This window comes from Paroedura picta, chromosome 2 (assembly GCF_049243985.1).
Source record: "Paroedura picta isolate Pp20150507F chromosome 2, Ppicta_v3.0, whole genome shotgun sequence".
Classification (NCBI taxonomy): Eukaryota; Metazoa; Chordata; class Lepidosauria; order Squamata; family Gekkonidae; genus Paroedura; species Paroedura picta.
The window spans coordinates 150,555,931-150,581,663 of record NC_135370.1 but is presented as its reverse complement, the minus strand read 5'-3'; the positions used below and the strand labels follow the sequence as shown (position 1 = coordinate 150,581,663).

The 25,733-nt window shown below is 46.8% G+C and overlaps 1 protein-coding gene across 2 annotated transcripts in view; it reads right to left on the bottom strand.

Moving 5' to 3' along the window:
- TMEM63C (transmembrane protein 63C) overlaps positions 1 to 25,492 on the bottom strand; it is an 88,299-nt gene extending 62,807 nt beyond the window's left edge. Inside the window, exon 1 of one of the 2 annotated variants that reach the window (XM_077323319.1) lies at positions 24,975 to 25,492. The gene's annotated coding sequence lies outside the window, so the exon portion shown is untranslated. The remainder of the gene's footprint in view (positions 1 to 24,974) is intronic. The other variant, XM_077323321.1, reaches the window with a different exon arrangement.
- Between the last annotated feature and the right edge of the window lie 241 nt (positions 25,493 to 25,733).

The following is a 25,733-nucleotide window of genomic DNA, read 5'->3' as shown; positions in this document are numbered from 1 at the left end:
GTTCATTGCAGTTGCTCATAATACAAAAAGAAGAATTTGAAATGCAGTTCTCTACAACTACTAAATTAAGGGTAGATTCACGCTTCACAGTGGTAGGCCTGTTTGCCGCACTTCCACTCACATGTCCTCTGAAACAAGTTGTACGGAGTGGTGACGTGTAGCTCTAAATACACAGTGGGCACACACCAGTGAATCATGCAAATCACAGCTTCCTAACACACATCCAACATGAGCACCTTGGTGTTTGGAGACATATGCTTCCTCTTTTTGCTTTGTGTTCTTGAGACAGTGGTGTGAACATAGCAAACATTGCTTTCTACCAGGAAGTGGGAATCCATCCTAAGAAGAAAGAACAGTATGCTGGTCCCAAGAGACAACTGTTCAGAATGGTGTGGAATACACAGAGAAGGGCAGGTAAAAGGGTCAAGGGTTTTAGGTTTTTGTTTATGGTCCTTTTGCTGGTGAGCAGACAACCTTCCAAGGTCCATGAAATCCCTCCTCAGCTGTGAATGAGTGTAACAAGAAGGAAGAGAGACAAATGCATCCCTGTCCTCTTGATGCAAAATCAGTCCTTTAGTCCTAAAACTCCCAACAAATGCTACTGCTCAGCTTTGGTCAGTGAAGCAATCTGGTTCTGGCCCCTACCCACGTTTGTTTTGTAACTTAATAACAAACTGTGCACGCACTGCGCCTTGACAATAATAACATCTAATACCACTTTGCGCACGATCTATCCATCTGCAAAGCACCAGTCAAACATTAACTAATTAGATGGCATGCTCCCCAGGCAGGGACTTGTTACTTGCTTGGCAATGTTGTGCCTTATGACTTTACAACAAGCACTTGACAACTGCATCAATACTCTGCATTTCTTCTGCTGCATTACCAAGGCTAGCCCTAGAATCACAGGCGGGTAGGTTGGTTTGTCCAAGTGACAGAGACAACATTTGGGTTTGCATCTCCTTGGCCCAGCTGCCTTCTCAAAGGGTGCAGCTTGTTCTCTTTGGCGGATGATGATGGCGAGCTGCTGTGTCTTGGTGGGACAGCATTTGCTTGGCATGGAGAAGATCCCATGTTCAATTCCTGGCATCTCCATCTAGAGGGCCCAGGCAGTAGATGATGTGAAAGACTTCTACTTGAGACCTTAGGGAGCCCATTCCAAGCTAAAGTAGATGATACTATTACTGACTTTAGTGGACCGACAGTCTTGTTCAGTGCTAGTCAGCTTCATGTGTTCATGAGTCTTCTCCCCTGCTTTCCTTTTCTTTCTGTTTAAGGAGGCCACAGCACAAGGGGAGGGGAGGGGAGAACTGGAGCCAGTTGGATTTCAATATCCAGGGCAGGGTTTCCCAACCATAGTGCCGCAAAGGCCCTTCAATGGTACCATGGCAGGAAGTTTTTCAGAATGATGGTTAGGAAGAGTCCTCACTCTGTGCCTGTCATTTCTAGCTCTGAGCAAAAGGGAAAGAAAAAGGTTTTTTAATTTTAAAAATGTCTACCTTATTTGGCCCCTTCAAGGATTGCTGCCTTGACATGGTGAAGGGGCTTGCGTAGAAAGGAAGAAGGGGACAACAGAGAATGAGGAGGCTGGATGGAGTCACTGAAGCAGTCGGTGCAAACTTAAATGGACTCTGGGGAATGGTAGAGGACAGGAAGGCCTGGAGGATCATTATCCATGGGGTTGCGATGGGTCGGACACGACTTCGCAACTAACAACAACAATATCCCTAGGGAGTTTTCTGTAGGTAGAAATATATTGATGAAGATGGCTCAGACTTCTTGCCGGTATCTTGGGGTTGCCATCTTAAGAACACTGGCCTGCAAGTCAGTCCCACTGGATAAAATAGGGCTCATTTCTGAATAAATGTGCACAGGATTGTACACGCAGCCTCTTGATCTTGCTGTTGGGGCTGGCATTTGATTTCCACATGGTGGGTTAGTAGGAGGCAGACCCCCCCCCCCCATCTCAGGTCCTCTCCAAGTTTGCTTCTTTCCTAAAATCATGTCCCATTAAAATTCTATCACACTAGGCTGGGGAAGCAAATGATATTATGCACAACAGCTACCTGCAGTGCTACTGTTCTTCTTTTAAAAGCCATTAAGAGAAAATGAGTGCTTATGCTTCTGTGCAACAGCGCCTAATGGCGGAACATATTTGGGAATGGGAGGGTGGGGGAAAGCCTTGCCCAATCCTGGCTGCTTTGCTAAAGGCCAGTCTTTCTCTTGAGATGGCCATTATATGTTTTTCCTCCCAGTGCTGCACAGGAGGGCAAGCTACAGCCCATGCCTGTTTTTAAAAACATGTTTTTACTGAATACAACCAATCACTCTAAGTGCTAATATCTCCCAGATGCCCCCCACTTATCATGTTTCATCCTGCACCTGCCTAGACCAGATTTTACATGCAGCATACTTTGATGACCTGTCAGCAGCTGGGAGTGGCCCTTGCCCACCCTTCTGAGTGGATTTCATTTTAAATTGGTCTCTCTTTGCAGCAGCTCACCAACCCTTCTACCTTTTCGTTCTTTAGGCTAGGGGTAGTCAACCTGTGGTCCTCCAGATGTTCATGAACTACAATTCCCATGAGCCCCTGCCAGAAAACGCTGGTCCATGAACATCTGGAGGACCACAGGTTGACTACCCCTGCTTTAGGCTATTTCTCTGCTACCTCTTCAGAGTCCTGCTCGAGGTGGCTTGGAATTAAAACGTAACGCTACCAAAACAAGCCAACCAGACATTATGCAATTGCTTTGACCTCATAGGAACATACCCCTCATGTCCCTGATGTGATGAAGTGAGCTCACAAAAGCTACAATAAATGCTGCCAGTCATTACAGCTTTATTTTTCCCTCAGTCCTAGCCAGCGTCACAATCGGCAGTAGCAAAAAGAAACTAAGAGGAAAAGGAAAGAGCAGACGCAACTGTTTGCTAGAGGGGATTGTCAGAAAAACAATAGGTATGAGATCTCGGATAAAATAGCAGGATCTGCCGTTCGCACCCCTTCCACACACCCGCCCCATGGTTCGTCATTTCCACTGCTGGTCCCTTGGTGGCCCTTCTTCCCAGCAGCCCTGTTGTCTGCCTGATTGCGTGGGTGGGGGACTATGGCAGCTGACGAACAAGAGTCAAGTGAAATATTTTGCCGCTCCCAGCCCTGCTCAGCCGACAGAGTCAAGGGAAGAGAGCCAGCCTGCCAGCCAAGGAAAGCATTTCTATCCAGGGGATCCAACGCCTTCATGGAAGAGGTATGAAGTGCACAGGAAACGAGCACTGCAAAGTCATAATAACACTTCACTGAAGCCCCTTCCAAGCCCAGTGATCACTGCAGCGCTATATTCAACACACTTCTGCTAAAAGCTTGCAGTAAAAATAAACCGATAGTTGAAAAGGGAAAGACAACAAAACAGCACAGATGTGGTATGATCAAATTAAATGGCACATATAAGCTCGGGGTTTGTCTTTTTGAACATGAGCATGAAGTTTCCCCTTGGGAAAAACAGCACAGAGTGTCCACTTGGAGAGTATTCCGAAAAACAGGAGACGGTCAAGGCCTAATTCACCATTCCAGGAAGAGAATACCCAATTCCAGTTTGCTCTGGAAGAACCTGTCCTCATGGGAAAGGGAGTGTGGCAGTGCTGGGAGATTAGCTTTGGGGAAAGGCACTGAAGGAAGACTTCTACTTGCTTTTAATGAAAGCAGATTTGTCAGTGAGATTATAGAGCGGTCTGGTTAGGAGGGTATCCATACAGGAGACAGTGCTTGGAGCCCCAGGTTCTTAAGAAAAAGGACAAGGCCACTTTGAGCATACCATGCCTTCTCGTTTTCATTTATTTACTTCATTTATACTCTGCCTTTCTCCCCAACGTGCACCCAAAAGTGGCTAACATTGTTCACTTCTCCTTATGAGGTAGGTTAAGCTGAGAGACAGAGAAAGGGACTGACCCAAGGTTATGTAGCTGTCTTCTGTGGCAGAGCGGAATTTGAACCCAGAACCCGTTCCCCCCCCCCACTAGCTTTGTTTTAAAACAGATACCTTCTATGCGAGCATGCAATTTGAAAACAGTTTGCCACACATCCTTTGCCCACAGAAATCAAGTAAGCATCCTAAGGACAGAGACCTGAAAGATGTGGTGCGCTCTCTTTAACAGCCTCTCTTTTATTGTTTTGGTCATCTAGCCCAGTCTTTCTCAACTGAGAAACCCCTGAAACATTCTCCAGGCTTCAAGAAACCCCAGAAGTGGCATGATTATGCAGAATATGGTTGGGAAGCATAGCTGTGTACACGCCCACCTTGGCCCCTTCCCTCCCCACCCCCTCCTGGCTCATCACTGCCCATTTTGGGAGGGAAGGATGAGTTGATATGACCCCATAAGATCATATCACCCAATAAGTGTTTAACAAATTAAAAAAAATACATTAGAAGAGTGGGTTCTTATATGCTGCTTTTCTCTACCCGAAGGAGTCTCAAAGTGGCTTACGTTTGCCTTCCCTTTCCTCTCCCCACAACAGACACCCTGTGGGGTGGGTGAGGCTGAGAGAGCCCTGATATTACTGCTCAGTCAGAACAGCTTTATCAGTGCTGTGGTGAGCCCAAGGTCACCCAGCTGGTTGCATGTGGGGGAACAGAGACTCAAACCCAACTCGCCAGATTAGAAGTGAGAGCTCCTAACCGCTACACCAAGATGGTTAAAAAATAATTAACTTCCACCCACTCGGGAAACCCTTCCAGGGCCATCAAGAAACCTTGGGATTTCATGAAATCCTGGTTGAGAAAATCTTATCTAGCTTGATTAAGAACTCTAAAGCAGGGGTAGTCAATCTGTGGTCCTCCAGATGTTCATGGACTACAATTCCCATGAGCCCCTGCCAGCAAACGCTCATGGGAATTGTAGTCCATGGACATCTGGAGGACCACAGGTTGACTACCCCTGCTCTAAAGAACTTGAATGCGGGCAGCGCAATGTTGTGTTTGGCTTGGTTGGTCCTCAGGAGGAGTGACAAGGGGCTTTTGTTCCGAGATTTCAAAAAAAGAGAAGTTTTCAAACATCAGGAGCACCAATTCAGTCCATGCAACACTTCCAAGTCACACCAGAACTCGGGGCCACTCTGCATGGGATGCAAAGACCAAAATGAGTATCAGGTCTTCACTTGATTTCCAGTTGGAGAGAAGCCTAAACAAGAATGACTAAGGTGTGATGCTGGGAAGAGTGGCAAAGGTCATCAGTTTTACCAAAGCCAGAAATGGAGCATCCCCTGGCATGCCTGGAGATGACACTTCCATCACTATAAATCCAGTGCAGTGAATACTCTGGTTTCCCTCCTGCCTGTTGGTTCATTCTTTCCCCTGTCCCTGCTTTGCTAGATACAGTTGTGTGCTGGGTTTTATGGATTCTACTGCAATGAGACGATCGATCGTAAGGCTGCTGCTTTATTGTGAGTTTCCCTGTTTTATTGATAAGTTGTTATATTGTCAAAAGTCAGACTGGAAGCTGGCTTCAAACCTCAGCCACAGTGAGGGGAGGGAATATGAATATTTTTAAAACTGTGCAAAATCAAGACATTGCTTGAAATACCAGCACATGCAACATGAGAGACGCCCAACATCTTTCTCCCAGCTGGTGCCTGGGTTGCAAGAAAGTTGCATTTCGACCACTGGTTTTCTTCCAAGCTAACACTCCTCTATTGCCATGATGGGCACCGCAACAGGGACTAAGACAGCTTGGGTGCCATGGGCACCTGCAACACGAGGAGTGACCGCGAGCTCTTCATACGAGATTAAAACTTGGCAGTCTTTAAAATAAAGTCTCCGTTCACCCCGCCCACTAAGGTTACTCTGGGTACTCCTCATTTGGAAATTGCATGCCATATGGCAAATGGCACACATGGCATATGGCACGCAGACCATGGGGGAAGGTGAAAAACTGTTCTCCTCCAAGCACTCCTGCTTAAATTATTGGAAATTCCTAACAGCAATTTATGCCTTTTCCCAAAACAGTCTCCATAGGGCAACTTGTGCCATTTAGAAGGTTCTCCCAACGACCAGGAACAAGTTTTCAGAGGGCTGCAATGGAAATGGGCAGTGTGGTAGAGTGGATATAGTATTATTCTAAGAGTTGGGAGGTCCAACTCTCCACTTTGCCATAAACCTCATTTGCCCGTCATTCTCTCTCTGCCCCACCTAGCTGGCAGGGCTGCTATGAAGCCAAAATAAAGGAAAAGAGCCATATATAGAAGAAGAAGAAGAAGAAGAAGAAGAAGAAGAAGAAGAAGAAGAAGAAGAAGAAGAAGAAGAAGAAGAAGAAGAAGAAGAAGAAGAAGAGGAAGAGTTGGTTCTTATATGCCGCTTTTCCCTACCCAAAGGAGGCTCAAAGCGGCTTACATTCGCCTTCCCATTCCTCTCCCCACAACAGACACCCTGTGAGGTGGGTGAGGCTGAGAGAGCCCTGATATCACTGCCCAGTCAGAACAGTTTTATCAGTGCTGTGGCGAGCCCAAGGTCACCCAGCTGGTTGCACGTGGGGGAGTGCAGAATCGAACCCAGCATGCCAGATTAGAAGTCCACACTCCTAACCACTACACCAAACTGGCTATATATGGAGATAAAATGGAAAGAGAAAATGGAGGAAAGAGCCTTCAAGTAGGGTATGATAAAAATGAGGCTGCCAATTGCTCTGAGACCTGAATCATTCCCAGTTCTCAGAGTCTTTGACCCATATTTCAGAACCAGGGTGGGATTCCCCCCACCCCTTTACAAAAAGAAATGGGTAGCTGAACCTTTTCATGGGGAGGGGTGGGTGGGTGGAAGGAAAGGAAAGGAAATAACATCCCAATAAGCCTTTATTAAAGAGACATGAGATTATTTTCCCTCCAGGCAGTTGCAACTTTGCCTTTTGGGCTGTTTTTGCCCATGCATGATAATGGGCCTAAAACACACACATGGATTTTAAGGAATGCTGCTTGCATGGAAATTAGCAGCAACTCAAGCCCTGCCTCTCTAGGGCATTCCAGCATCTTGCAGCTGCCATCATGAGCCTGCACTTAGTCTTCAGAGCCAAGTTGAAATGTTATGTCCCTCATGTGGAGACTGCCAAGAAAGCCCTCCCTGTAGAAATGCTCCGTGGAATGGTGCAGCATGCCTGAATGCTCACATCTCTCCTATCAGCCACAGCTGATGAGGCAGAGACTTCGGAGTTACCCACAGGGAACTGAGATGGACATGATACGGATCCTGAAAACATTGGTGGTTTATTATTCCAATGTATATATCGCCCCTTCCCCCCAAAGTATGGAGCAGTTCACAATAGTATAAAACAGGCATCACAAATGCAGTGAAAACAGCACAAAAATACGTAGTATAACCCTACCCCAAAATCAGAATTGATAGTGGACGGTTAATGGATTCCCATTCTCTCCTTACTGTGGCTTTTAAGTAGGGCTATTTCCTAACTATGATGAAGCTGTTATTCAGGGCTGGCATCAGTGTACCCTGATGTGGGGCAGCTGCCAGGGCCGAAGCTGTCTGCCTTCTTCCTCCTGCCTGCTCACCCACCAACCTAAATTCAAGTGCACTGCCTCCTGTGTTCCCAGGGGCACATGCTGTGAGCACAGGAGGTGGGAGGATGCCCAGGCAGATAGGTGGCACATGGGTGCATGGGCTGGAAGGGAGGCATGAGCAAAGCATTCAGAGGAGGGAAATGGGCCCAGGACCTCCCAAAACAGGAGCCCAGTTCTGGAAGGTGAAGGGTGAGAAGTGCTGTTTTTGTTCTTCAAGCTCTCCCTACCTACAGGAGTTGAGCCACTTGCTCGCTTCACTAGGACACCAGTCCGAATCCCAGATGAAGCAGCTTGTGGCCGCCACTAGCAACATGGGCTGGACTGCAGCCAATGTCCTGGGAAGCCTTGAAGGGGTTTTGTTTTTTTTTGCTACTCCTGCAGAGCTTATCAAGGGAAAACTTTCATTAATAGCTCGTTTTTTCTTTGCAAGTATCTTGGATCCCTGACAAGTCTTATCTCTTTTCAGAACTGCCATTTTCTCCTTCTTGCTCAAGGAACCAATGCAGAGACACCGACACAACACAGACACAACATCCAAGGAAAAGAAATGCCACAACCACCCACCAACCAGTCCCTTCCTGCAAGAGGTGGGACTGCTGCAGAGTACACGGAAGGGGTGAGGTGCCTGCAGTGCCGTGTGTGGCCTGGAGATCCCCCGTGGGAAAGAAGGCCGTCTCCAAACTTCCAGAGCACTGCAGAAGGCTGCAACCATTTGAAGGACAGGGTGACTTTTACAGCAGCAGATGGAGTAGCAAATCCTAGCAAATCCCAGCCAAGGGGGTGAATAATGCCAAGCCTTGAGAGCTGCGTCTGCATTGGTGCCATTCCCTATCCCACTGAGATTTGTACCCCTTGCAATCGGGATTCTTTACTGAGAATGAGGCCAAGAAGAAGCCTCTACAAGTTAGGGCAGTAGTAGCACTTAACCAGGAGGAACAGTAAAAGTGACTCAGGTAGGCCAGGAATTGAACCTGGGACCTTCTGCATGCAAAGCAGATGCCCTGCCCTAAGCCATGCTCCCACCCCAAATGACTTCTACTGAGTCAAACCACTGGTCTGTGTTATTGTTTCTGGCAGAGGCTCTCCGGGGTTTCTAGTGGACAGATTTATACCAACTACCACTTGAGCCTTTTATCTGGAAAGGGCAGAGATGGTATCTGGGACTTTAGACATGCAAAGAGGATGATATCCCACTGAGCCATGGTCCTTCTTCAACACAGAAACTATGAAGGGTAAAGCACCCTGTCTGTGTTAATTGTGGAGATAACGTAACCTTGAAACGAAGATAAATCCAAGGTATTTTGAAACCAATGACACTCCAGAGCAGGGGTGGTCAAACTGTAACCCTCCAGATATCCATGGACTACAATTCCCATGAGCCCCTGCCAGCGTTGTAGTCCATGGACATCTGGAGGGCCACAGTTTGACCACCCCTGCTCCAGAGGATGCCTGAGCAGTGCAGTGGTTAAGAGCAGCAGACTCTACTCTGGAGAACGAGATTTGATTCCCCGCTCCTCCACCTGAAGCCTGCTGGGTCACCTTGGGCCAGTCACAGTTCTGTCAGAACTCTCTCAACCCCGCCTGCCTCACAAGGTGCCTGTTCTGGGGCGAGGAAGGGAAGGAGATTGTAAGCCCCCTTGAGATTCCTTAAGGTAGAGAAAAACAGGGTATAAAACGCAACTCTTTTTTTCTTCTTGGATGCTACAGCTGCCACTGCTGCTATGATGTGATTCTCAAGGCAAGCATGCATGAGTGGCAAAGAATCTGGGGCACACTTTCAGGATTGCACCCTGCACCCACTTCCTCATCTCATGCGCAGAAGACTGCTACAAAGAATATGCCCCTGCAATGAAGTCATGACAAATCTGGCAGATTAAGACAGCACTGGCTGAATGAATCTCCTGAATTGCACCCCAGTGGAAATGGTCTCTGCATAGAAATTCTCCGTCAAGCATGTCAATCCAGCCAGCTGATATCTGTAAAGTAAAGCAGTGAGAAATCAGTGAAATTCTCATGGGTGGCATGTTATCCTAGGTAGACAGCGCCTGAAATTACGGCCCAAGATCCCATGGAGCTTTGTAATTTGTTATTTGGTACTGTTTCTCACACTTCTAGATCGGTGCTAGTTCAGGCAAGCAGAGATTGTCTCTTCACCAATTTACCAGCCGATGCCGCCACTCAGTGCTAGGAATCTAATACTAGGGAGAGAGGTGCAGAAAGACCACTGGCTTCCCAAGGCCTAGTGAACCTGGCTGCCAGGAGGTCATGACACCCAATTTCTGCAATCACATCGTGCTCTGCGCTCATTCTGCAATCCTCCCCGATGCTCTCCGCTCTCCTAGCCTGGGAATCTGGCTGCTTTTTCAAGCAGGCATCTGGTGACTTTCCTCTTTCGGAAGCTAACAAGAAAGAACCCACTGGGTCCCAGCGCCCATTAGCTCAGCCGGATCAATCCCACATGGCCTCCAGGAAAAGAGAAACAAATCACACCAAAAAAAGGGGAAAAAGGAAAGAAAGAACTCAGCTCCCAACCCGACCCACAGAAAGCTGCAGACGTGCCACTCCAAACAGAACTCTCTGTTCCAGCCTTTTTCAGGCATCGTAATGAGGACCCGTTCAGGGAACACAGTTTTTATCGCTCCATTAATTCCTGAACAGCGTAAGATTCCCTCCCCTTCTCCAGTGACATCTAGGTAAGCCATGAATTCTGGTCAAGCATCACATATTTCCTCCAGGTGAAAACCAAACTTCCTTTTCCCTGGAACAGTCAGTCTATCAGAGGTTAGACTACAGGGTAGGAACAGTTAACTTACCGAGCCTCAAGTGTGCAGCTTTTCTTGAAACACTGTCAAGCTGCCCAAGGTGAACACTTCATCTGCCCTACAACACAAAAGGTATTATCCTCTTCTACAGGCGGCAGATGTCCCATTGCAAGGATACCAAATCTCCTCCTACATCAGGCTAAAACCGCCTAGTGTGTCCTTAACATTCTCCTTCATTTGCTTATTTTAAAATATATATATACCGAATCCTTCTGACATGATACAAGTTTACCAGGCATCTTTCAAAATAAGGTATCAGAGATATTAATAAGAACCAAGATAAAAACCAATTCTAAAAATCCTAACATTGGAGACAACAGCAGAGCAGTACTAACTCAGAACTGGAAATGTAGGCGTATCGAGCTACAATTGCCTGGAAGGTTTAAAAGGTCTTAGCTAGATGCCTGGAAAAGAGAAATATTTGCGGTCAAATAGTATTCCGGAGCAGAAGCACCATTACCGAAGGCACCATAGAACAGACCACATCCTGGTAACCATCATATTGAAGGTGGGGCATAAGAAACAGTGCCTCAGGCCATATCTTGAGCAGGTTTCTGAGTTTTGTGACAGATTTTTGGATCCACGTGGGATTGTGCCCTTCTTGTTAGTTCCTTCAGGTGAAGGATGCACTTCCCCAAACAACAGTTTCTGTTATCCAAAAGGCAGATTGTCTAAGCTGTTTTTAGTCTCTCTCCCAGACGGGGAATTAGAAATAAATGCAGAGATCTGTGAGCAAGAGCTGGCTTTCAAGGTCCTCTTGAGGATAGGTTAGACAGAACTGTACACTGTTTCTTGTCCAGATGAGGCATATGAAGACATGTGAAGCTGCCTTCGACTGAATCAGACTGCTGAGCCACCAAGGTCAGCACTGTCTTTTCAACTCTCCACGATTTCAGGAAGAGGTCCATCATGTCACTTGCTACCTGATCCTTAACTGGAAATGCCAAGGACTGAACTTTCTGGAAATGCCACGGATTGATCTTCTGTATGGCAAGCAGAGACTCTTCCGTGGAGCCCCTCCCCTGGGAGGCAAACAACAGGCTGTGTGGGGAAACAGACACAGCAGTACCTCTGGGTACCAGACAGAGCCACCACCTTCATGGGCTGCTTGGAACCTTCTCCAGCCACCAGGGCTGGTCATTGTCTGGACTAGATGATTTACTGCTCTGTGGCGCAGAGTGGTAAGGCAGCAGTCTGAAAGCTTTGCCCATGAGGCTGGGAGTTCAATCCCAGCAGCTGGCTCAAGGTTGACTCAGCCTTCCATCCTTCCGAGGTCGGTAAAATGAGTACCCAGCTTGCTTGCTGGGGGGTAAAACGGTAATGACTGGGGAAGGCACTGGCAAACCACCCCGTATTGAGTCTGCCATGAAAACGCTGGAGGGCGTCACCCCAAGGGTCAGATATGACCCGGTGCTTGCACAGGGGATACCTTTACCTTTACCAAGCAGGACAGTCCTTGTCTACATGACAGGTTTACAGCGTTCATCTGTTAGAGTAGAGCTGTGATGGCCTGGGGAAAAAACTGGTGTGTGTATTTTGTTTTCATCAAAGTGGGGTTTTTTTTGGGGGGGGGCAGGGAAAAGACTAAGAAAACCTTCCTATTAAACAGCTTCTCTCCTAGAATGAGTAAAATGTTTAAATAAGGTTTTAGATAAATAAAATGTACAGAGCGAAGGCTTTTATGTAAAGGAAATGTACAGCATGAGATAATGTCAAGCATTAAACTTGCAATGGCTTGTGAAGGGCATCCCATTTCCCCCCTGTACTCCCCTCCCCCACTGTTTCCTCTCTTCCCTGACAACCCCCTAGTCCCGTTTCCCATCACCACCCATCCTCCCTTTATCAGCTCCTTTGTTTTCAGTTTTCCTTCATTCCTCCCCTTCCCAGGAAAAGTCTGGCTGAATTGTCTGGTGGCCACTGATATTGTGCTGGGCCCCATTTGCAAGTCTAGGCAGTGCTTTGGCCTTCAAGTCCACCCCTATTCCTGCCATGGCTTTGTTTTCCAGAAACTAATGCATGGAAAGTGCAGCCATACTGATGCAGTTGCCTAGCAATCTCCAAAATGGTAACAGAAAGCTCAGTGGGCATTCCTTTGTTAAAGCTACAGGCACTGTTGCTATTCTTTTGGGGAGTTTTAATCGCTAAAATATTTTTTTTGTTTAGATTTCATCTTTTCCTGCAAAAGTTGGTACTTGGGGTTTTCAGAGAATTCCCCCTGTAATTATCTCCATTTTGCAAATCTAATTTCACTCTATGGTTCATTTCAGAAACAGATTTATAACAATTCCTGTGGATATCGTAGACAGGTATAACACATTTTCAAGGTTATAGTTATTGTTTGACTGAAACTAATTTTTTCCACAATTAATATAAAACTTGTAGTAGTTAACACAATCCACCAGCCAACGAAACCCAGCTTCAAATATCTATTTGGCTGTGATGTTCATGGGGTGAGCTTGGGCCAGTCACTCTTGGTCCAACCTATGTCACAGGATCATTATGAAACTAACATGGAGGACGGGAGAACCGCATGGGGATTAAAAATGTAATGGGTGACCTACAGTAACAATGATTCTCAATTTGGTTCTAACCCCCAGCCCTCCCCAAACAGTTCCATATCACATTATGGACTGAGACTGTATTAAACATGCCAACCAGGCAGGGGAAAATGTTCTTTCCCTTTAATAGAGATCCAATATTCAGAAATGGGCAGCTGAAACTTTTCATCGTAGGGAACTAAATGACATCAACTGATAACTGCCATAGATTAAACAGCTATTAAAGGGACCGGTGGAGGGACCAGTTTAAACCCTGGCAGCCAAGACAGAAGAGATTCCCTCTGCTTCCCACAATTGGATTAAAGGATCAGGATAGGCGTTTCTTCAGAAAGCAATTACATCTGGGTGTGTCACCACCATGGCAAATTTAAACATCCCACATTCATTCAACACAGGGACAAACAGAAATGTTTACTATTGACAGTAACCGTAACCATCCATCAACATTGGCCAGACTTGAATTCTTCACTTGCTCAAGAGCACCAACACACATCACAGAAACAAAACATGCAATCAGTTCTGGTTGGGAAAGGGAAGGCAGTCAAAAATGAATATTGGGCAGTCAAGTGGGCGGCCTTCATTTGTATGCTATGCAGGAGGTAAGTCTAACTGAGCATCCAAATGGAAAGCATGAAAAAGAGACTGACACAGATAGGCAAAGCAGGAAATCTCTTTAAAAACTGCAAAACTTCAAAACTCTGTTCTATTACAAATAAGGTGTAGGATGGTGGAATTGACCTCCTAAGTGTGGAAGTGTGTTTATGTGATTAGTCTGCTCGGTCACGCTCCCTTTCCCCCCACCAATTAACATTACCTCGAGTATAAATGTGAAATATTTACATCCTAGGCTTTCTGCAAATTGTGGGAAGTTAAAGTAAAACCAACAAAAATATTTCAAAAGAGAGAACACTGATCACAAAAAACCAATCAATCTTATAAACAGCAGAACTGTAAAACATGTTTAAATTAAAAATTCAAAAATTTTCACAAATTCACTCCCTATAAAAGGTAGTGGTGGTTAGTTCCCATGATCCAGCATGGACAAGAGAACGTTCTCTTGAAGGTATCCCATTCCAATACGGTCCTTACTCAATTTGAAATGTTCTTTACGGAGGTGCGTTCAGAACTAGAGATAGTACTGGTGTAATAATGCTTGGGCTAAGAGTTAGGGACTGCAGACAATACTACTATGTATAGTTCATAATATTGGTTGCCCTTAGTAAGAGCCTACTATGTAACTTTTGCATTATTTTTAACTAGAATCAAAGCCCATTTTATTAGGAAATAAAATGGGTGCTAGGCCCCCCTCCCCAGGGAAGCCTTCGCAGGGCAAAGGCTTCCTGGGGGCTGGCGCAGCGCGGCCACCCGCCCCCGACCTGGGGCGTTCTCCCTGGCCCAGGAACAGCCTCGCCGTGTCGCCGACACAGCGAGGCTGCTGCCAGGGCCGGGAGAAGGCCGGCACCCACCCACCCCCCGGCAGCGACCCGGGGCCGGGAGAAGACTTGCATTGTTGGGCGGGGGGCTGGAAAGGAACGGCTCCTTTCCCAATGGGGAGGAGAGGTTGCCAGGAGGACTCACCGCCTCGGAGGTCTTTTCCATCTGTGCGGCGACTCCCCTGGTGGCCAAGGCGAGGCCGGGCCAAGCAGTCAATAGGGAGCCGCGCAAAGTGCGGCTCCTCATTGGCCACTTGGCCCCTGAGTGCCACTTGGAGGGGTGAATCAGGAGCCGAGAAGCGGCTCCTGATTCGCCCCTCGAAGTTTTTATCCCGGACAGGGCCCGCCCTAACTCCTCCCCAGAAGCCCTTAGCCTTTTATTTAATCTGCTCTGCAGGAGCGGTTATATTAACACCGTATGTGTTATATTAACACCGTATGCTTTGCTTCCTCTATGGTTCAGATTTCTGGTTGGTTCCAGATTCCTACAATCCAAATCCTATTGCACTGTTTATTGGATGTTGCATCCTGTTAACTATATTGACTTGCTCTGTGAAACCTGCCCTCAGTCCCAGTAAGAAAGGCAGATTGTAAATAACGCAAATAAACAAGTTTAACCTCAGGAAGGTAAGAGATGGGTGAAAAAAACAGGAGGATACCAGAAATATTACAAAATACCAACTAAACAGTAAACAACCAGTCTGCATATATAAACAGTGTAATAAAACTATTGCTTTTGGTGAAAACTCAAAGGCTGAACCAGGTTCAGTTCTCATTTCTTTATTTCCAGTTCTCCAAATTCGACAAGTTATCCAGGTTGTTGTCCTTGTTTTGAATTACAACATTCTTCTTCAAGTTCCAATGGTAATATTTAAATACATAACAACTGAGTTTCCTAAAGGATTTATATAACTGCTGACTAACAGACCTTCAAATATTTCTTAACTGTGCTCCAAGCCGTCTTAGTTGGTATTTGGTTACAGGTAGGCCGATTCCGCACTGGTGGCGCCACTTGGGGGGCACTTTTTAGCACACGATTGGCGCTGGTGCTGAAATGTGTCCCCCTGGGGGACTCAGCTGTGGTGGACAGGTTCTGCCACATGGGGGGGCAGTGAGGGTTTATTATTTTGCAGGTGGGATTATGCGAGGGGTGGATATCTTTTAGTGATACAGATGCTGCTTTTTAATGCCCCACTTTTCACTACCCACAGAAGTCTCAAAGCAGCTTACAATCACCTTCCCTTCCTCTCTCCACAACAGACACCCCCTGCGTGGTAGGTGTAGCTGCCCTGAAAGAATAGTGACTAGTCCATGATCACTCAGCTGGCTGGATTTGGAGGAGTGGAGAGTCAAACCCAGTTTTCCAGATTAGAGTCTGCTGCTCCTAACCACGTTGGTCTGAAGAGCACCAGAGGCAGAAAATGACCATCTTTCTCTCTACATCTCCTTTTACTCTGCAGATAGATGGGCCAGCAGTCTGGAAATGGATACCCAGAAGCAGACATTTGCCTACAAATGGTCCAACTCATCCATAAATTGCATAATCTTAGCTCCTTATATTGTAGCAAATATCACCATTAAGAGAACCTGTGCATATCCACATTTCTCCTGGTGATTAAGTTGCTAAAAGCTGTGCACTTAAATAAATAGGAGAAAACACACATCTTAGCAGAGAATTATCATATGGAATCATATGGCTTAATTTGGATATTATCACGTAGTTTACTAACTTGCCATAATATGCTTTTGCCTTATAGCTCCACAGTTATGATGGTTGTTCATTTAGTCTGAGGAAGAGCGCATGCACTCAAAAGCTCATGCCTTGAATAAGTCTTTGTTGGTCTTAAAGATGCTATTGGACTCTATTTTGGTTGTACATCTTAACAAAGTTATTTAAAATGAAGAATTGGAGGTGGGGGATAAAGGACAGGAACAGCCACAAAGGTGAGAAAAATAACAGCAATGAACTGAAGAGAAGAGACAGCCTGACTGTAGAATTAGGGCATCTACAAAGGAAGAATAGTTGGCAAGATTTTAAAGGTGGGACCAAAGGACAGCACATCCTGTGAGTTAGCTCTTGCCATGTCTCTTCTACCGCCCCCTGCAACAGACAACCATCCATCCATCTATCTAGCATCTGGCAAAGAAAAACAGCGCATATTGGCTATCAGTGAGGTTGCCATGGTATCAGAAGATGCTGCTGGGCAACAGTGCTCTGGTATAACCTTTCTTACCCAACAGTACACGGATTTACTGATAACTTCATCTTTCTGCTCTGCTCTTCTGTAACTAACGGCTGTTTCCTTTTCACTGTGAATAATACACATGCAGGAATATCTACCAATCTGAAGCACAGCTACTTGGGGGAAAAACTGCTATAATCTGACGACAAAATACATTTGTTTTTTTTTGGGGGGGGAGATTATGTTTGTCAGCACAACAATGTTTTCTACAGCAGACATGCCAAATGTGAATGAGAGATATATGCCCTTGAACACCCTGCTTTGGAATCCTATTCCAAAAGGGGATTGGCAATGTCCATTTTTTAAAGCAAGTTGTGAGATCTTGAGAAAGGGGAAAGCTTATGTAATAACAATATTTATTTTTATAGCCCGCCCTTCCTGGTAGTCTCTGGGTAGGTGACAGCAGTATAAAAATATATTTAAAAATACAATTTACATAAACAATGAACATAAACCATATTATTTAGGATTGAAAACCATTAAAAGCTGCCTCCTAAAAACCTTTACAGAGAGAAGGCTAGTTTAATGGGGGGAGGAGTGTTTTGTGAGTGGGTGGGTTTCTTGGACAGGGAGGTCAGCAGTTTCTTCTATGGTAGTTTCCTGGCCTCAGCCCAGAACAGGAAGTGGCAGGTTGAGCCAGGCCTTCCCGCAGCCCCTGACATCCAGCCTCAGTATTCCACACAGCTCTCAGTGTCTCCTCCAGGGTGACTGACGCTCCTTTTTAAAAAAAACAGGCACTACTCTATGCCTTTAACAGCAAATACGTCCTATAGTTATTGCTGTTTGTTATGGGTGCAACCATGGTTCTGGTGGCAAATAAGCAAACAGCAGATGTGCACCTACAAGTGGCTCTTTCTGACTGATGCCAGTTCAGAACTGAGGATTTTTGATGACACTAAAGTGCAGTACACTCCACACTGAATTACAAGAAATGTTACTAAAGCCTATATTTTGTTTATATTCCACTTTCTCCCCATTGGGGGCCAAATGTGGTGTGCATCATTTCCCTCTCTTCCCTTTAGCCTTGCAATAAACCTGTGAGGTTGTTACCCAAGTTGGATCTCTCAAAGGGAAATGTGGAGAATCATGAATATAGCAAGAGGCTGGGTAAAGCAAGATCTTTTCCACCAAATTTTACGGGGTACATGAAGATGACAATTAAGCTTACACTCAAGTGGATTTATTTGGTGATAATGTCTGGGTATATTCAAAACACACACAAGCATAAACATACATACACTACGTTCTACAGGGGAAAAGGTTAGGGGAATATTGCACCTGTCTTGGGTCCAAGCAGCAAAGACTCAGGGTTGATGACATCAGTGGTGGAAAGGATGCCAGGTGTGGAGGGATCAATACAACACACAGACATTTGGGGGTGTGCAGGATTTGATATAGAGTTTGAAATTCCCAGGCCAGCCCAGAGACTGCCCACTAGGAGGTATGTGACTGATGACTGTTTGTGAGTTATGGATGAATCTGGCAGGGTGGGTGGCATATGAAGTCACTAGAGTGGGAGATACGGAGTAAGCTCATCAAGTGGAACAATACCTTGGCTAGGTATGATGTGTTATTACTGGCCCTGTATTGCTTAATCAGGAAGGACTCTGAGAAGGGAGTACAATAGGAGACATTTAGGGGCAGGAGATGCTGCTAGCCAGAAATTACACTGGACAAAAGAGGCAAAAGAAGTTGCAGTTAGTACCTGGAAAGAATATTCTTTTCCTGTAGATAGTCTAATGGTCTTTGGGTGGGGGGGGGATGTGATTTAGATAATGTGCACATTCAGTTCAGTTGGGCAAGCAGGAAGCAGAAGATAAGGTTCCAGGACAGCTCAAGCCAGATGGAAACCTGGCCTGGCTTTTCTAGGCAAGAGAAAGAAATCTAGTGAAGCCACACAAGATGGAGACCTGGCCTGGCTTCCTAGGTTCATCGAGGGGCCCTGCTGACTCCACAGTCAGTCTCTGCTAGGCTGGTTTCTGCGTGTACCACCCTGCTCAGAGTCCACTCATGGGCTTCTGTGCATGAAGGTGTCCCTGTGTGAGGCACCCTTCCATTATGGGCTACCTTTATGGTAACAAGGTAGGCTAGGCTGAGGGTATGTGAAAGGCCACAGATCACCCAGGAAGCTGCCATGGCAAAGGTAGGCTCCGAACCTGGTTCACTCTTCCCACCACCGCTGGCCTGGCTCTCCCTATCATATATATGTTTTGGTAACGTGACAAAGCTGTCAGGAGAAAGGTGAGCTTTAAAATGTCATAATAAAATAAATAAGTAGACAGGATTATCAAAGTATCCTCTGTGAGGGATTACCCTCAGTGACAGCCCACACGCCTCCAGTGGTCCATAATGAAGCTAACTGGTGGTTAACTCAAGTAAACTGTGCCTTTTGTCAGTAAAACAGCATTTCCTACAACAGACATGCCAAGTGTGAATGAGAGAGATGTGCCCTTGAACATTCTGCTTAAAAGCGTCCCCAGCCACTGAGATCTTGCCTGCCATGAGTCTGGTCTTGGCTGTTGCATGATCTCCTCTCTAAAAGACAGCAGGACTAGCTTGCAAGATGGTTTTCTGAAGGCCAGAAAAAGCCACTTTGCTTCAGTAGGTCTTTGCAATGAGGTCACGTTTTTCAATATGTTTTATTGACCAGAGTATAAAGCACTTAGTTCTTTAATCTGGATTGTTTTAGAGAATGAGAGTTTCTTGTGGCTACTATAAAATTCCATAAGAGCTCCTTGTGGGCCAAAAGATGAAGCAAAAAAACGATTAAAGGTAATAAACTAAAGCAGATACGGGACAGTGCATGAAACACCATGCCCGTAGCAGGCCTGGTTGCTAGGGGAAGCATGTAGCCAGAGTGACACACAGATATTTAGCAGAGGCAACATATCCTACCAAGCCATCAACCAAATTTTTGGTGTAGGCGCTGGTGACAGAAGATGCAGAACCAAACTTTTAAAGAACAAAAATGCCATTCAAGACTCTTCTTTATTTCTTTACAAATTTTTATTCTGTCCCCCTCTGCAAGGAACTCAAAGTAGTGCACATCATGCTCCCTTCCTCCATTCTACCCGCATAACCACCCTGTGAGACAGGTAAGAGTGAAAGAGAGGGACTGAGTGGGAGTCAGGTGGCATCCCCAGCCGAGTGGCGATTCAGATAGGGTTCCCCGGATCCTAGTCTGATGTAGGCTTGTGCACCGGGGCCCGATCCAGGTCAATTCGGCTTCAGTAGCCATTGAAGTCAATGGCGCCTGCATGGGGGTGGGGGTGGGGGTGGGGGGTTCAGTTACAGTCTCCAAACTTTCAGGGTAGCTCCTGGAGGCTCTCCCCTGGCCCCCTCCGGATTTTACAATGATTGGACCACGGGGTCCATATCCAGGAGCTCTGAAAGTGGGTGCCCCCATCTGCTCCATTCTATCCAATGAGATGGACTCTCTATTGGATAGAATGGAGAGATGGGGGCACCCTCTTTTGGAACCCCTGGACGTGGACCCCATTGTCCATTTGCTGTGAAATTTTGATGGGGGTCAGAGAAGAGCCTCCTGGAGCTACCCCAAATGTCTGGAGGCTATAACTGGAACCCCAACCCCCCAGGCCCCAGGAAAGGTGGGAATGCCAGACTTCCCATTAAAGTCAATGGCGCCACTGACTTTAATGGATGCCGAAGCACAAGCCTAGTGACGTGCCAAACCCAATCACACTGGCAAGATCCTAACTCTAATGCATCTCAGAAGTAGGTTAAAATATGTAAATATATGTCAATCTGTATAACTTATTCCCACGGCAGATGTGGTTTTCCAAGGTAAAGAGTTTCTAGCTCCTTAATTATAAGAGCCACCCTCTCACATGTTAAGCCTTAACCATACAAGGCTATATCTATTGGAGTTGTTTGTATTTCTCACAAAGTACCATAGATTAGTTGGCAAGGTGCAGTGTGCTATATTTAGACTATTTGGCATTAAAAGGAACACCCTCCCCCCCCCCCAAAAAAAAAAGTGCTGAGAGGATCACGTAGACACGCACAGCTTGTGAAATCTTGTATAAACTCTGCAAAGTTGTTAGTTACCAGAAAGGATGGGAGAAAGAGGAATTCAAGTTCTTCCAAACCCAGTATTAGAGGCCGGAATGATGAGTTGCAGGCTGGGGTACATTTTTCATAGCCTTGCATTTGATATGACAGAGCTAGTTCTTTTCTTTTTAAAGTAATTGCGCTTGTGAAGCACTTCCAATATAAGCAGAACAAATTCCAGGGACTGCGGATTTGGCAAGCAGAACTGGTACCAAACTACAACAAATCTCGACACGGAAGAGTTGATGCTGGGAAAGGGAGCGGAAGATGAGCAAAGAAAGCTTTCTTTGCTCAGAGGAGGGTCTAAGAGGTGTAATCTGTGACTCAGCCAAGACAGCCCTAGACTCTATTCAGCACATTCATTCAGAAAAATGCCTCCTCATCATCCAGAAGGGAGAAGCAAAAGATATCACTATAGGGCCGCAAATACTCTTCCTGGCAACCCATCAATGCAGAAGATCCAGATGTGCATTCAGGACACAGCAGCCACCTTCATCCCCATCCGCCCTTCAAGATCTATGCACTTTGAGTGATAAATGTTGCCCCTGAATACAGAGCACACATAAGTAACTGCAGGTGCCATATAGTTCACTTTAATGAGCTCATAAAGAGCTGTAGGTGTGAGGAAGTGACAAAGATTTTTGAAAAGTACAGCATAGGGGGAGGGGGAATTTCAGGAGGCAAAAGTATCCTCATCCCGGTTGTCCCACTGAAAAAAATTTGCAAAGGCGCTCAGAGACCCTCAAGGAAACCACTGATGGTGCAGAAAATGCTGGTTAGTCTGCCAGATGTTAGTTAAAGGAAGGGAAGGTGATGGTAAGCTACTTTGAGAGTCCTTTGGGTAGTGAAAAGCAGAGTATAAAAACCAACTCTTTTTAATACGTGTAAATTTCTGTTTGTCTGTTTCTCACCTCCTCTTCCACTTGTAAGCAGGGAAAAGAACTGTTTTTTCAAACTACCTTCGTATTCCATTTTAATAACTAGTTGCAAATGTTTATTTCTGTCATTTCAGACAGACCCATTTTAGAAACTGGCTGCTAATGGAATTTATTTATTTTTTCATTTATATACCACTCTTCCTTGCAGGAATGGTTTACAGCAGCGGTCTGCAACCTTTCAGCAGCCGCAGACCGGCTGCCGCCCCCCCACCCTCCCCGAAGCCCAAATCGACGTTCTCTCACCCCCAGGAGCGAAACAGACAAAAACTGTTTACCTATGGGTTTCACCCCTTTTATGAATTTTTAATCACATTGTAAAATACCTGTAATGCTTCCTGCAATGCCGTCCGATCTTCCTTTGAGGGTTTTTAAAGTGTTCTAATGCGAGCACTGGAGCGCTAAACTGCTACAGTACTAGAGTGCTATAGCGCTCACATTAGAACATTTTTAAAAACCTCCGAGGAAGATGGTGCAACTAAAGATTGTGTGACTAAAAAGGCTGGGAGGGGGGAAGGGCACTGTTTGAAATGACTACAATGCTTTAGAGCCTGCTCATTAATGGAAGGAAATTCTCATGGTATGAAACTCCTCTCCCTGTATCACTTTACTTGAAATCGGGCCCAACAACAAATAACATCTGGTTGAGAACAGTAATATGAAAATCCCTACTCTCTCCATCTACTTGCCAGATGACAACAAAAGGAAACAATACAGAGATTCGGGAATTCAGACAAACCACAGTTGGTCCAAACAGTTGTTAACAAACCAGCCACTGTCCTGAATCAGAAATCCCAGTTTGGTGCCAGCCAATGAGTTATGGCTTGATGGAACATTTGCATTCAGACATCATAACTAACTTAGGTTGGCTCAAGGCACAGATTGTAACACTGTCTGAATGCTGCCTTTGTTTCTAATTTTCTCATAGAGCAGAAATTCTATTAACTAGGTCCTACTTAGGGCTACCATAACAAAAATGCAGAAATAATGTGTTTTTCAGACTGTCGTCAATACCATGGGAAAGTTACAGTAGGTGCAAAATTGCACTGCTGGAATTTTACCTTTGCACAGGCCTAACCTATGACCTAGAAGAGAAACTTCCTGCATCCCTCTGTAATTCACTGCCTTTCCAAGACTACCCTTTTTGGGAATATTTCCATTATTGGTTTTAATTAGCCTGTTGGTGAATCTGAGTGTATTAACTGGGAGTCCACATTCTACAGATCTATGTGTTTTAAAATTCATCATTAGTAACATCATCAGTTACAAACCAAAGAAGCTGAGCCTGCTGGTCATATAAGCACGTGGTAATTATATATCCAAGGACTGCGAGGTAAACAAACCAGTCAGTCCTAGAGGAGATCAGCCCTGACTGCTCCTTAGAAGGCCAGATCCTGAAGATGAAACTCAAATACGTTGGCCACCTCATGAGAAGGAAGGACTCCCTGGAGAAGAGCCTAATGCTGGGAGCGATTGAGGGTAAAAGAAGGGGACGACAGAGAATGAGGTGGCTGGATGGAGTCACTGAAGCAGTTGGTACAAATTTAAATGGACTCCGGGGAATGGTAGAGGACAGGAAGGCCTGGAGGATCATTGTCCATGGAGTTGCAATGGGTCGGACACGACTTTGCAACTAACAACAACAAATTATATATCAGGAATAATTCTTATCTAGTTTTCATTGAGGTGTCTAGGTTTGAACATTCAGATTCCAAATCTTAATCCTATCGTTTGCTGGATGACAGATGCCACAGGATTAAATTGTTTCATATTGTGCAACCCACTTCAAATCTCAGAGGGAAAGGCAGCCTTCAAAGAAAATAAACAAAGTAAAAGATGGGGGGGGGGGGAGAAGGCTCACCAGATTCCATGTCCTTTCCAAAACTACAGCTACACAGGAGATTTCAAGGAGGTCTAGTCAATGCACTTACAGGTTATCTTTCTATATGCAGGAACAGGGGGCAGGATGAAGATGCATTATTATGAGAGGCCCCACCTGAAGTCTGAAATGATACAACCCGGAAACAAGCTTCCTGTTTCACTCATGGCCAAACTATGTGTTTACATTGGAGATCTGTGGCCTGTCCTCCATTTGTCAGGTCTTTTGAGCATAAAATGTAGACAGTGAAGTGGTGGGTTCAGACCAAGATTGGGCAGGGGAGAGAGCTACTGTTTTCCGTTTCTGATTTTATTTATTTATAGAATTTACTGCCTTTCTCCACAAGAAGGATCCAACGTGGCCCACGTTTTGTCCCTTCTCCATTTTATCCTCACAACAACACTGCCAAGTTGGCTAGGCAGAGTGACTGGTCCAGGGTTACCGTGCAAGCCTTCATGGCAGACAGCAGGATATGATCCAAGATCTCCACGATCCTGTTCCAACATGCAAACAATTACTAACATCCCCCATGAATTATTACAACCCCCATTTAAAGTCAACTGAAGAAATAACCATTGGTACATCCTGCAACAGGGTTCTCAAAAGTTAATGGCCCTTTGAGCCCGGAAGTATTTCAGAGCTCAGACAGAGATGCTAAGGATAAGGGCCATCAATGAAGCAGACACAGCTTGTGAAGTGGACACCCTGCCCTCCCAGACCCAGCGCTGTCAAGCCATGTGTGACAGAAACGCACTCTTGGCTTTCAAATCCAGTGCAGCGACTCAGTCCTGGATTTAGTACACGTCAGCAAGCAGCACCCTTAGCCAGAAAATGAAGATCAATATGGGATCTAGCATCACTTGGAATGACAGATGCCAGATCACCGCACCCAACTCCTGTAGCGGGCGAGGGGTCATCTTTTTAAGAGCAGGACGCTCAGGAAATCCTTCCCAGTGTTACTGAAGAAGCTACTGCACTTTGTCAGGTAGGCAGGCAGACACCTCACTCATGTCCTGTCAACTTAAAAACACATAAAGAAGGGTCCGACCGGTGGGTCCACCCAAAGGTCTCTGAGCCAGCACCCAATCACCCTCCCCCCAGGGGCAGCCCCACACTTATGGGAGCCTGACAGGGTCGAGCCTGACAGGGTCGGGCCTGCCCAGCAATTCCTCCTCCGACCCCCCACTGTTTTGTTGTAGAGCCAGCCTCCAGGGCCCCCTCTGCTCGGCGAGCCGGCCTGACCCAAGGCCGCTAGGCGAGGCGAATGGGGAGGCTGCTCCTGGCGCCCTTCACTCGGGACCCCTGCGAGGCAACCCCGAGCGGCCCCCGTCTTCCCGAGCCGGCGGCGAGGTCCGTGCCTCAGCCGCCTGCCTGCCTGCCTGCCTCCCCGGAGGGCCCCTCGCCGTCCTCACGTGCAGGCAGAAGCCCGACGCGCTTCCCAGCCGAGTGCCGGGCCGCCCCCGGAGCTCGTTCCCTACCTGGCCAGCGGAGCGCCTGCTTGCCTGTTCCTCCGCCCGATCAGCCGGCAAGCCCACCCGGGGCACCGAGGGACCGTCTGCAAAGGTCCAGCTGCATCGTCAGCCTTGGCCGCCGCCAGCTCCCGTGCCCCGCGCTCCCCCCGGCTGCTTCAGCGGGCTGCAAAACCACGCCGAGGAACCATAACAAACCCCCTTCGGCCGGCAAGGGAGCGGCTGCAAATTCCCGACCCCCGCCAAGGAAGGGCCCCTCCCCTTGGGAAAGCGGGGTAGAGGGGCGCGCCGCGCTCGTGCCCCGCCCCGCCGGCCCGCGCCTCCCTTTGCGCGCGGGCGCCGCGCAGATGCCTCCTGCGGAAGGCGGCGGCGTGCGTGGATTTCCGCCCCTTTCCCAGGGATCGTGCGCAATCTGCGCTGTGGCACGAAGGAGCTGGCAGAGCTTTCCCCCCAGGAAGGACTGGCGGGAGGCGGCGGGCGAGCAGGGACCTTCCGGCTGCGTCTCAGCCCCTCCCTCCGGCGGCACTGCAGCAGAAAGTACCTCCCGGCCCCCGAGTGCCCGCGGCAGGGACGATCGACAAATTCCGCGCAAAAGTCAACCGTGTTAAACAAGCGACGGGTTTCTCTCGGTGCCAAGGAGTTCGGACAGGGATCCAGGCGTGATTCCGTATTTGTAACGCCCACGTTGCCATTGGTCCTGGGTCCATGAGTCATGACGGGAAAACAAAAATCCATTCGGTTTCCAAAATGACATAAAGTTACAATGGT